Below are 11,501 nucleotides of genomic sequence, written 5' to 3'. Positions count from 1 at the left end.
AACTTTTGGTACTATTTTCAAAAAGGTACTAATTTCCAAATAATAAAAATGGCTCTCAAAAATTACCAAAATATTAGAAACTTTTTTATACGAATTTTTATGAGCCGAAATATTGAAAAATTAAATTTGTATTTTCTAAAATAAAAATTGTTGGTACTATTTTCAAAAAAGTACTATTTTTCAAATAATAAAAATGGACCTCAAAAAGTACCAAAATATTATAAACATTTTTATACGAATTTTTATGGACCTCAAAAAGTAGCTAAATATTAAAAAGTGGATAGCTGTTGTTACTTTTTGAAAAAAGTGTGAAAGTACTTTTTAGTAAATTTATATTTTCTAAAATAAAAAGTTTTGGTACTATTTTCAAAAAATTCCTAATTTACAAATAATAAAAATGGACTCCAAAATGTACCAAAATATAAGAAACTGTATAGCTGTTGTTAATTGTTGAAAAAGTTTGAAAGTACTTTTAGGTACTAAATAGTTTTTTTTAAACTTTTACACAAATTTTTGTGTGCCGAAATATAGAATTATTGAAAAAGTATTTCTAAAATAAAAAGTTTTGGTGCTCTTTGCTACATGTACTAATTTACAAATAATGAAAGGGATCTCAAAAAGTACCAACATATTACAAACTGAATGGCTTTAAAAATTTCCTCATTATTGGTAAACAATTTCTAAATTTTTGTCTTGGAATCAAATGTAAAAAACACCCTGAAAAAGAGCCGTTTTGTTTTTTGATCCAGCTTACAATTCAAAAGAAATTTTAATTGAGAAAATCGAATTTTTTTTTGCTCGCGAATTTTTCTTTTAAATCCTTTCGAGAAGCAAATCTTATTTAACATTTTTGTGATTGATACTCTATCAGGATATTTTTTTTATAACATGTCAATACAAAAACCAATTGCTTCTAAGAAATTTCCTTCAAAATTCGTGAACGAATTGAAAATGAGCAGTCTTTGTACCCTGTATTAAATATAGATTCATTGGACCTGTTGCCTAGTTTTGCTTTAGTTCAGCAGTTAAAAATAGATTAGCTCTACATCGAATAATAAATCTACATATAATCTACAGATCATGTAAATAAAACCAAGGGGAAGGAATAATAAAGAGTTAAACTTTGGTAGAGACAAAAATGATTTTGAGATAATTTTAGTTGAAAAATTTTTTAGCTCTCGAATTTTACTTTAAAAGTTAATTCCAGATCTGAATCTTTTTTGTCATTTCTTAAGTATATATTCCTTCGGTTTATTTTGTTTAACATCCCGCTTAATAAAGAATAACTCGTTAGAAATTTCCTTCAAAATAAATGAACGAATTGAAAACGATCATTCTTTGTAACCTGCCTTAAATACAGTATTTTTATAGCTTTTGCTGAGATTTGGGCAGTTAAACCTAGTTTAACTTTTCATCAAATATTAAAGTTTAAGTCTTAAGTATTCATAAAAACAAAGATAATCTACAGATCATTTAATTGAAAGCAAGGTTTAAGTCTTCAGTTTCCAAAAAGCTCATATAATCTAAAGATAATTTAAATGAAACTATGGGAGTGACATAATTAAGTTCAAGACTTTCTTAAAAACAAAGTGAAAGGTAAATAGATTAATAAAATTTAAACAGAGGTTATCTAAAAATAGTTTAAGTTAAACCAAGTGAACAAGGTTTAAAAAACAATAATTTCTTCAAGCAGAAATTAATTAAAATTATGTTCAAAAGAGTTTTGAAATTGTTTAAACAGTCTTTCAATTACAAAAACAGAAATAGTTAATTATAGCTGATTTATAAATAATGTTTAAATGTTTTTAGGTTTTTAGCAAAAGTCTGTGGACTTTGTTCAACATTTTCACTATGTCGATCAATCAATTGATTTATAAATTAATTTAACAAAGTTTTCTTTTGTAATTGATATCAAAGAAATTTCAAATATTTAGAAAAAAATTCGAAATTCTAGGCTAAAGTCCAAACATCAAACATTTTGGTAATTGTTAAAATAATTAACACAATTACAAAAGTAAAGTCAAGTCAAGTGACATGAACTTGTCACAATTTAACATAAATAAAACGAATAAATCAATTGATCTTTAAATTGTCAACTAATATATAATATAATTGGACATCAATGAATAATTTATTTAAAAAGAAAAAAAGGTTTTAAAAAAACAATTAAAATTAAATAATAAATGAGTCATGAGTTTAAATAAAATGTTTAAATATTTCAAACTATGTATGTCACAATGACTAATTGCTATTCTGTTTTTTTCAATTTCAATTCTTTTTAAATTGTAAATATTTTGTGGCCAATTTTTATTTTGAAAAACAATTGTTTGATTTTATGTGTTTTTTTTTTGCAAACTTTTATTATCATTAAACTTATGTTGATTTAAAGGTATTTGATATATTCAGGTTATAAGAATTTATAGCTAATTTTAGCCGCAACAAAAATGCTTGTACTAAATTTAATATAATGTACTAAACCTCTAGCTATTTTATTTACACACTTTGCTTTATAGTACATTTGGTTTGTACTTAGTTTTCTTTTGCATAATATTTGAAATTATTTAATGTTTGAAAATACATTTTGCCTGTTGTTGCTTGCTAGAGTGTTTTGAAAATTACTTAATCTGGCTATGCCAGCCAAAAACTTGGCACTTGTATACAGAAATTTTAAAAATACATATTTTTATTTTGTTGCTAAAGAATTCTCAATTGTACCTTTTTTTTTTTAAAAATTTTGTAGGAGTACAAGTGTTTGTGTTATTTCTTTCCTCATATATTTACGCAAAAATATCTATGCTGTCTGTCTGTCATATCAATCTAAATTTCTTTAGATGTCTTTTTATTTTTTTTTGTGATTTTAACAAAATAGATTATTTTACTAAAACATCATTTGCAATTGCTTTGTATAATAAAAAAAAATAAATATTTCAACTTTTGAAGGACATTATCAAAACAATGATGTTTTCATTAATTTTTTGTCTAACAAAACATATTTCAAATTCCTAAATTTCATTGAAATTGCTTTATTTGTTTATAAGAAATTTGATAATATTTTATTTATAAAATTAATTTCAGTGTTTAGATTTATCTTTGTCACACTGCTAGACTTTTCATTATTATGCTCTATTAATTATAGTTTTTTTTTTTTTTTTTTTTTTTTTAAAAAATTAAAATTAATTACATTTTTTTTACAATTAATTTGTTACAAAGCAGATGTTTTTGTAAAAATATTTCCTTTAAGGAAAATTTTTGAAATTAGAAATATTTTGTTACAAAATTTAATTTATTTATTATAAAACAATTTATTTATAATATCAAGATTCTTAACAATTCACAATAAAACAATTTACTTATGGGACTAAATAAAGTTTTTTATACCAATAGTTTTAAATAAAACATTTCTATCAATCGATTACTTTTAAATCGAATTATCACTATGAAAATCTAATAATTTTCAACCCTATTTTTAATACAACATTTCTACACTATTGGTTCATTTATGTGTTATCAGATGCTTTGTTAATATGTAAATTATAATAAAAGTACCAAATATCGTATTGCTTTACAAATGCCCTTTCTTTTGATAAAAAGTTTCTAAATTTTAACTTCGTATCAAATCCAAAATCTAAAAACCTTGAAAAATACCAATAAGTTTAAAAATTTTGAGAAATTATAGCTTAAAATCAAATAAGCTTTCATTTTAATAGAATTTTTTTTGCTCGCGAATTTTTCATTTAAATTATTTTTAAGTCAAATGGAAATTATAAAAAACCTGAAAAAATTCTAATATAATACAAACATTTTGAGAAATTATAGCTTAAAATCAAAAAAGCTTTCATTTGAATTAACAAAATCAACAAATTTTTTTCTGCTCGCGAATAATTCTTTTTAATTCTTTTTTAAATAATTCTTGTATCCAGTGTTATTTTTTACTTTTTAAATTTATATTCTTTTACAATATTTATTTTTTAACTTTAACCCAATAAAAAAAAATTGTTTTTTTGAATTCTTTAAAAATTCGTGAACGAATATAAAATGAGCAGTGTTTGTACCCTGTATTAAATATAGATTCTTTGGAACTTTTAACTAGTTTTGCTTTAGTTTAGCAGCTAAATAATAAAGTTTAAGTCTTATACTTTCCTGAAATCATAAATAATCTACAGATCATTTAAGTAAAACCAAGGGAAAGGAATAATAAAGTTTAAGAGTTAAAGTTTGGTAGAGAAAAAAAAACTGATTTAGAAATCATTTTAGTTGAAAATCTTTTTTTGCTCTCGAATTTTTCTTTTAAAGTAAACTCCAAATCTGAATCATTTTAGACTTTTCATAAGTATATATTCTTTCGGGTTATTTGTTTAACATCTCGTTTAAAAAAGAATAATTCGTTAGAAATTTCCTTAAAAATTTGTGAACGAATTGAAAACGAATATTATTTGTACCCGACACTTTATTTAGAGTTTTATTTTTAATTTTGTTTTGATTGCAATTTTACATCGAATAATAAAATTTAAGTTTTAAGCTTTTACAAAAGCTTTAATAATTTAATAGATCGATTAAGTGAAACCAGAGAGGATTGTATTGTAAAGTTTAAGACCTAAACTTTAGAAAAGTCATAACAATAGAATAATTTTATATCCAGCTATTTTTAATTTTAATTAAAATTTAAAGCTAATAATTCCTTAAAATCTGTTATCAATAAAATAATTAAGGATTAAAGATATGTTTTAGCAGAATTTTCAGGCAAAAAGTGCTATAATCTTGTAATTTTAATAGGATTTGAAAGTGTGAACAGGAATAACTCTGAATTTCATCTCATCTCTTTGTTTTTGGAAGGGTTTAGAAGAAAGGAGGATGGAGTTAAAATTTCATCTTATATTAATTTAAAGTACACATTTGTCCAGAATGGAGCAGAAATTTGTTTACATTGTTTTATTTTAAAACATTTTAAAGCATATCCTTTTATTTAAATGTCTTTAAACTTTTGTTATATCAATAATTTATATTTGATTCAATAAATTAACAATTATTTTGTTACAATCAACAGCTCTTCGATTTATAGTAAATGCTCCTTTAAAATAATTAAATTATTTCCTTTTTATATCAATCTAGAACAGCATCTAAAAGTTTTCCCTAAAGAGGTCACATAATCTTGATAAATACCGATTTAATCTTGGAATAAAAGCAAGTAATATTGTTAAAGAGCATTTCCTTTTTTAATGCTTAAAAGTCTTTTCAAATCAGCTGATCGCTAAGCGAGGCTTTGAAGGTCAAAGGTCACACAAATCGTTTGTTTGTATAAAGCATTTATAGGTCATAAGTAGTGCGTAGTTTGGTTACTAAATTGATGGTATAAATTATGTCCTAAACTATAGCTAAGAGAATAAATTATAACATTTTCTAAATTTATATTACAGATCATGTTGGCATAACACCAATCGTTTTATAACTTTATGCTGTTATTTGATAATTCAATATATCTAATGATGAAATATACATTGAGCGCTAACTCTATTGTGAAAGACCTAACTCAGTTATAAAAAACTTAAATGGTAAGAATGTTTTAGTAAAAAATATGTGTGATTATTTTGAGTATTTTTTGTGTTTGAATTTTGTTCTAGTTTCCCCTCTAGGTATATTTCTCTAAGGCCTTATTCATAATCATATTTTAAATTTGATATAGGTTTATACAACAAGGGAATTTATGTTTATAAACCTTTGAGAAATATAAAAATTAATTATGAATATGGATTCTAGTGTTAGGTTTTATAATATTGCGTTTAAATTTAATATATTAAATTAGTTTTTACAAAGTTAGTTAAAAGTAAAAAAATTCCTTGTCAACCTAATATGGCGACACATTTTAGTTTATAAAATAAAAAGTTTTTAAGCAATCTCCTAGTAATTTAATTTTGTTATAGAAAACACTTTCAAATTGTTATAAAACTTATTTTAACAAAATTGGCTTAAAAGTTTAAAAGATATTGAATCAAAAGCAACATAAGTCAATTATAAACTTGCTACACAAAAGTCAATAAGGAAAACAGCAATTGAATTGAAATTTTACAGCTGTTATAGAAACATTTTCAAGTGGCTTTTTAAAGAATTTGATTTAAAACAGGTGAATATTTTTTAAGATATTTCAAAACAAATTGGCAAATATGTAAGGTGATAGTACTATTTTACTATATAGTACTATTATTTATAGAATAAGTAATGCTTGATCAATTGCTTTTAAATTTTACAGCTGTAATGTATATAAATTAAACTTTTAATAAAATTGATTTCTATTTTGAACACAGGAATACATTATGAGATATTTAAGAAGGAAAATAAAGCCTTTTGTATTGAAATTTAAGATCTATTAAAAACACAATTTCAACTTTTTATTAAATGAAATTTTTCTTTAAAAATATAAATATTTTCTTATAAAAAAATAGCATCATGATGATGCTATTGTTTGTTTTTAAACCAATAATGATCAAATCAATTTCATTAAAAATTGACTACCAAAAGACACAAATATTGAAGAAAAATACCGCATTAAATAAGTGCCAATTTCTATTAAAACAATTGTTAGTGTTAACTATAGATATGAGATAGATAGTGACATATTGTAGCCAAAAAAACAAATGACTAAATCTCTTGCATTGAAATTTTACAGCTGTAAACAAAATATTTTCAATGTTTTACAAAAGAAATCCCAAGGAAAACGCACGAATAGTTTTTGAGATATTAAAGAACCCAAGACATGCATCATAAATGAGTAATTCGTAACAATAAGTGCCACAAAATGCGTAAGATGATAGTGACATACTGCAGGCTATAAAAAGAAAAATGACTAAGAAATAGCAGACAGAAATTTTACAGCTGTAAAACTAAATATCAAGGAAATTGCTGGCATAAATGTTCAAGATATTCAAGAACAAAAAAATATTTCTGAAAAACAAAATAAGATTCTGATATTTTGTTGTCTATAAAAAAAGACAGTGACTAAAGAAACCTTAGAAATTTTTGTTAAATAAATTTTAATTTAAAAATAATAAATAGTTTTGCTCATATTTACCAGAGAAATAATTCATAATTTAGTTTAGTTTGGATAAACCAATAGGTCTTGAAAATGCATTTTGTTTATAGAGATTTATTTTTTATTGAATTTAAGTAATTTTAAAGAAATTTTGTTGAAAACATTTTTAAATTTTTATAAAATAAATTTCAAGTAAATGTAGGCTATAGTTTTTAAGTTATTAACCATTATAATTGAGTATTTTTTATTGAATTACTATTAAAACAATAGGGTTTTAGATACATTTACATTGTATTCATTATTTTTAGCAAATAATTAGTTGTTCTTACATGACTTATGTAAAAGCAAACAATGTCAAACACTGCTCATTTCAAAATTAATTTCAAGTAAAAGCTGGCTATAGTTTTTAAGTTATTAAGCATCATAATTGGTCATAACTTTATTGAATTACTATCAATTAGTTGTTCTTACATGACTTTTGTAAAAACAAACAATCTCAAACAGTGTACAGTGGCGGCAGAACCAAAATATTTTGGAAATAATTCTGGCCTTGAAGGTGTCAAAAAGTGATTTTGACAATTTCAAATATTTGAACAACTGAGACGGTTCAGATGAATGGAAGTCTGATAAATAAAGTTTTTAAACTTTATTTTTAATGTGAGAAGTTAGATAGTATAAATGTAGAAGAATTTTTCCTTATTAAAACAAGTTTCTTCTCAAGCTTTGGCAAAAGAACAAATTTGAGATAATATTCAGTTAAATTTTCTTAAAGCTCAAAGCTTTACTTTCTGCTTAGACATTGAACTGTTTCAAAATTTGCAAGAAACAAATCTTTTAAAAAATCTTATAGTTCTGGTCTGGTACTTATTCCATGTTAGAGAAATTGTATAGAAATCTGAAGCTTTATTGTACAATATTCAGTAAAGCCTTCTCATAAGCTTAAAGCTGTACTTTCAGCTTAGACTTGTTACTCTCTTTCTCTTACATTTAAGTATTTTTCAGGGAAATTGAAACAGAATTGACAATAGAACAGAAATGAAAAGCTAAATTTTCTTAAAGCTCAAAGCTTTACTGTAATCTTAGACATTAAACTTAAGTATTTTAAATTATTTAAGAAATTTGCAAGATTTCTAAAGAAGAACCAGAAGGTCTTATGCTGTGTAAAATAATATTCAGTTAAATTGTCTTAAAGCTCAAAGCTTTACTTTCAGCTTAGACATTAAACTCTCTCCTACATTTAAGTATTTTGAATTATTTAAGAAATTTGCAAAAAACAAATCTTTTAAAAAATCGTATAGTTCTGGTCTGTTATTTATTTCAAGTTAGGAAAATTGTACGGAAATCAGTAGCTACAATATATTCGAGATTATTCAGTTAAGCTTTCATAAGCTTAAAGCTTTACTTTCAGCTTAGATATTTAACTCTCTCTCTCTCTTACATTTAAGTATTTTTCATTTATTTGTTTGTATTCGAAAGAATCTAATAGTCTCTAAGAGATCTCAATAGTTTTTTTTATATTTAGAAACATTTTAAAGAATTTTCATTTATTTAAATAGACATATGTCTTTAAACATAAGTTATTCTAATAATTTATCCTTGATTTGCATTAATTGGCATTAATTAATATTTTGTTTAGAGAATCATTAAGCAAATATGTACAAGATATTTTGTTATTTTTCTAAAATTAAAAAAATCTTTATTTGTTATTTAGTATTTATAGACAAATATTTAATAACAAACAAACATTTGTAGGTAATTATAAGTTATTTGCAATGACCATGTATGTTTAACCAAAAAAAAATAAAATATGTTTTCAATTATTTTGGTTATGAACAAAATTCTAATTCATATAAAGAATTGTACAATGTAGTATAATGCACAAGTAAAATATTTACAGCATAAAATTTAAAAATAAACCCGAGGAACCTAAAACTGACAAAAAACCTAAACGTTTATGTATATAAAAATTGAAATAAAAAGACGCCATAATTTGTGTTTTTGGTTGGTATCGTAAATTCTTCATTTAAAAAAATATTGAATTTAATTAAAAACATTAACAACTGTAGTTTATTTTTTTTTGTTCAACAAATCGTTTACAAAAATGTTTTAAATGTTTTTATTTTTTTAGAATTTTTAAGTGTGTTTTGGGTTAGTGTGGGATGGCTATTAATTGGTTTTTTTTGGTAAGGAAGAAGGAGTTTGGGTATTTATTAGATAAAGAAAATGGCAAGTGTTTGTTATTGGGTTTTGAGTTTTAGAAATAATTCTTTAATAAAAAAGAATTACTGCTTCGAAATTGGCTAAGAAACTATAATAGTGACAAAATCCCCCTTTTCATGTGGACTTATAGTTTTGGCGTTAAAGGCAAAAAGAATTTCCATTTTAAAACAAATTTGTTTAAAAAACTATTGATTTGGTTTATAAGTCTGAATTCACAATTACTTTTTTTTTTTAATATTGGACATAATTTATTACGTGACGTAAGAAATTATGTTAAAAATTCGAATGAAACCTTAAAATGGAAATATAATCATATGATATGTAGTTAAATTTATCTATTTAAAATAATTTTAATTTGAAAAAATTGGAAAATCATTTTAAAAAATTAAAATTTTGAAAATTTAATATATTGAACATAAATTGTTACGTTACGTAAGAAATTTTATAAGAAAATATAAATTTCAAAATGTTCAGCTTAACAAATTATAAATTTTCAACTTTCTATTGAATATATTGCATATAATTCATTACGCTACGTAAGGACATTATAATATTTTCAAACATATTTGTTCAAAATTTCTTATTTATTGAAAATTTTAATAAAAAATAATTGAAAAATATACATTTGAAGCAGACAAGCTTTAAAATGTACAATAATTCAACATTTTATTCAAAATATTGAGAAAAGACCTTACGTTACGTATCGTAATTTTTTCAAAATACTTTGAAATCTTTAAAAAAAATTTTCAAATCCTATTTTGAAATATAAGTTATTTGAAACTTTAATATCAAAAATTAAAAATTTTTAAAAAAATTTCTTACGTTAAAGTTATGTTTGAAATTTGAGAATTACTATGTTTGAAATATTCTTAAAAATATTAAGAATTTCAATAATTGAATGGTTAACTTTGAAAACTTTAATATCAAATATTAAAAAATTAAAAAAAATTCGAAATCTACAAAATTTCTTACGTTACGTTATTGTTGAGCTTGAAATTAGTTTGAAATATTTTTAAAACCAAAATGTTTTAAATATTGAAAATTATTAAAAATATCAAGAATTTCAATAATTAAAATAAAAATTTCGAAACCAGCTGCATTTCTTACGTTACGTTATGGTTAACTTTGAAATTTGAGAAGTAATTTTTAAGTATTTGATAACAAAATGTGTTTAATATTGAAAATTATTAAAAATATTAAGAAAAACTTGAATACTTAAAATTCAAAAAGAGACCTTTACGTTACGTTAAAGATTGAGAATCCTAGTTTTATTTAAATTTCTTTAGAGCATTTATTCGATTATAAAGATTTGAAAACCATAAAATTTCGAAAATTATAGAGATTTCAAATTTATAACTGAATGAATTATGTCAAATGTTTTGTAAAGAGTAAAAAACTCAATTTACAAAATTTAAATCAAGAAAAGGATCTTAAATTTGTAACGTTTGTATAATAAAAATTAGTTTACAAATAACGTAACAATATATGTTGCTTAAATTTTAATTTTTAGTCCTTTTTAATTTTCAATTTAAATATTCTTGCTTTATTTTAGGTTAATATGTTTAATTTCAATATTTATAACGTAACGTAATGAAAACGTAAGAATTTATTTTTTGGAAATATTGAAAATTTTGAGAATTTTATTTAAATTTTTTTTAAAAAAAAGGATAGTTAGAAAGAAATATAGAAAAAAATAAAACATAACGTAAGGCAAAACGTAATGTACAAGAATTCTAAAAATTTTAATTTTGAGAATTTTTCAAATCAAAATAGTAGCACAAAATTAAAACATTCAGATGCTTGGAGTTCTTTTGAGTCCTTTTTATAAAACACTATAACGTAACGTAATATAATAAATATAATTTTTAGATCGTTTGATTTAAATTCTCAATTATCCTTGATATTTCATTAATGTCATAACGTAAAGAAATAACGTAACTAAACATTTATTGAAAATGTTAAATAGTTTTTATGTTAGTTATTTTTAATTATCCTTGATTTTCAATTAATATTATAAGGTTTTTGTTTTAATTATTTCTGGATAACATAACTAAATATTAATTGAAAAGTTTGAATAATTTTTGAAACTTTTTTTTTTTTAATTATCCTTGATTATCCAAACTTTTTTTAATGTAAAGAAAAACGTAACTGAATATTAATTGAAAATGAAATATTTTACAGATTTTGAGCCAGATTATTTAATTATCCTTTTGCATTATAAATTTTTGAAATTTTTTAGACATTTCTAATATTATAA

General features: G+C 22.5%; 1 protein-coding gene across 1 annotated transcript in view; it reads right to left on the bottom strand.

The window, feature by feature from the left end:
* Positions 1-11,501, bottom strand: part of LOC135955920 (paramyosin, long form) — a 45,075-nt gene that overhangs the window by 3,507 nt on the left and 30,067 nt on the right. The window lies entirely within an intron of this gene.

This window comes from Calliphora vicina, chromosome 3, assembly GCF_958450345.1.
Source record: "Calliphora vicina chromosome 3, idCalVici1.1, whole genome shotgun sequence".
Taxonomy (NCBI): Eukaryota; Metazoa; Arthropoda; class Insecta; order Diptera; family Calliphoridae; genus Calliphora; species Calliphora vicina.
Note: the sequence above shows the minus strand (reverse complement) of the source record. Positions and strands in the feature narration are given on the sequence as shown.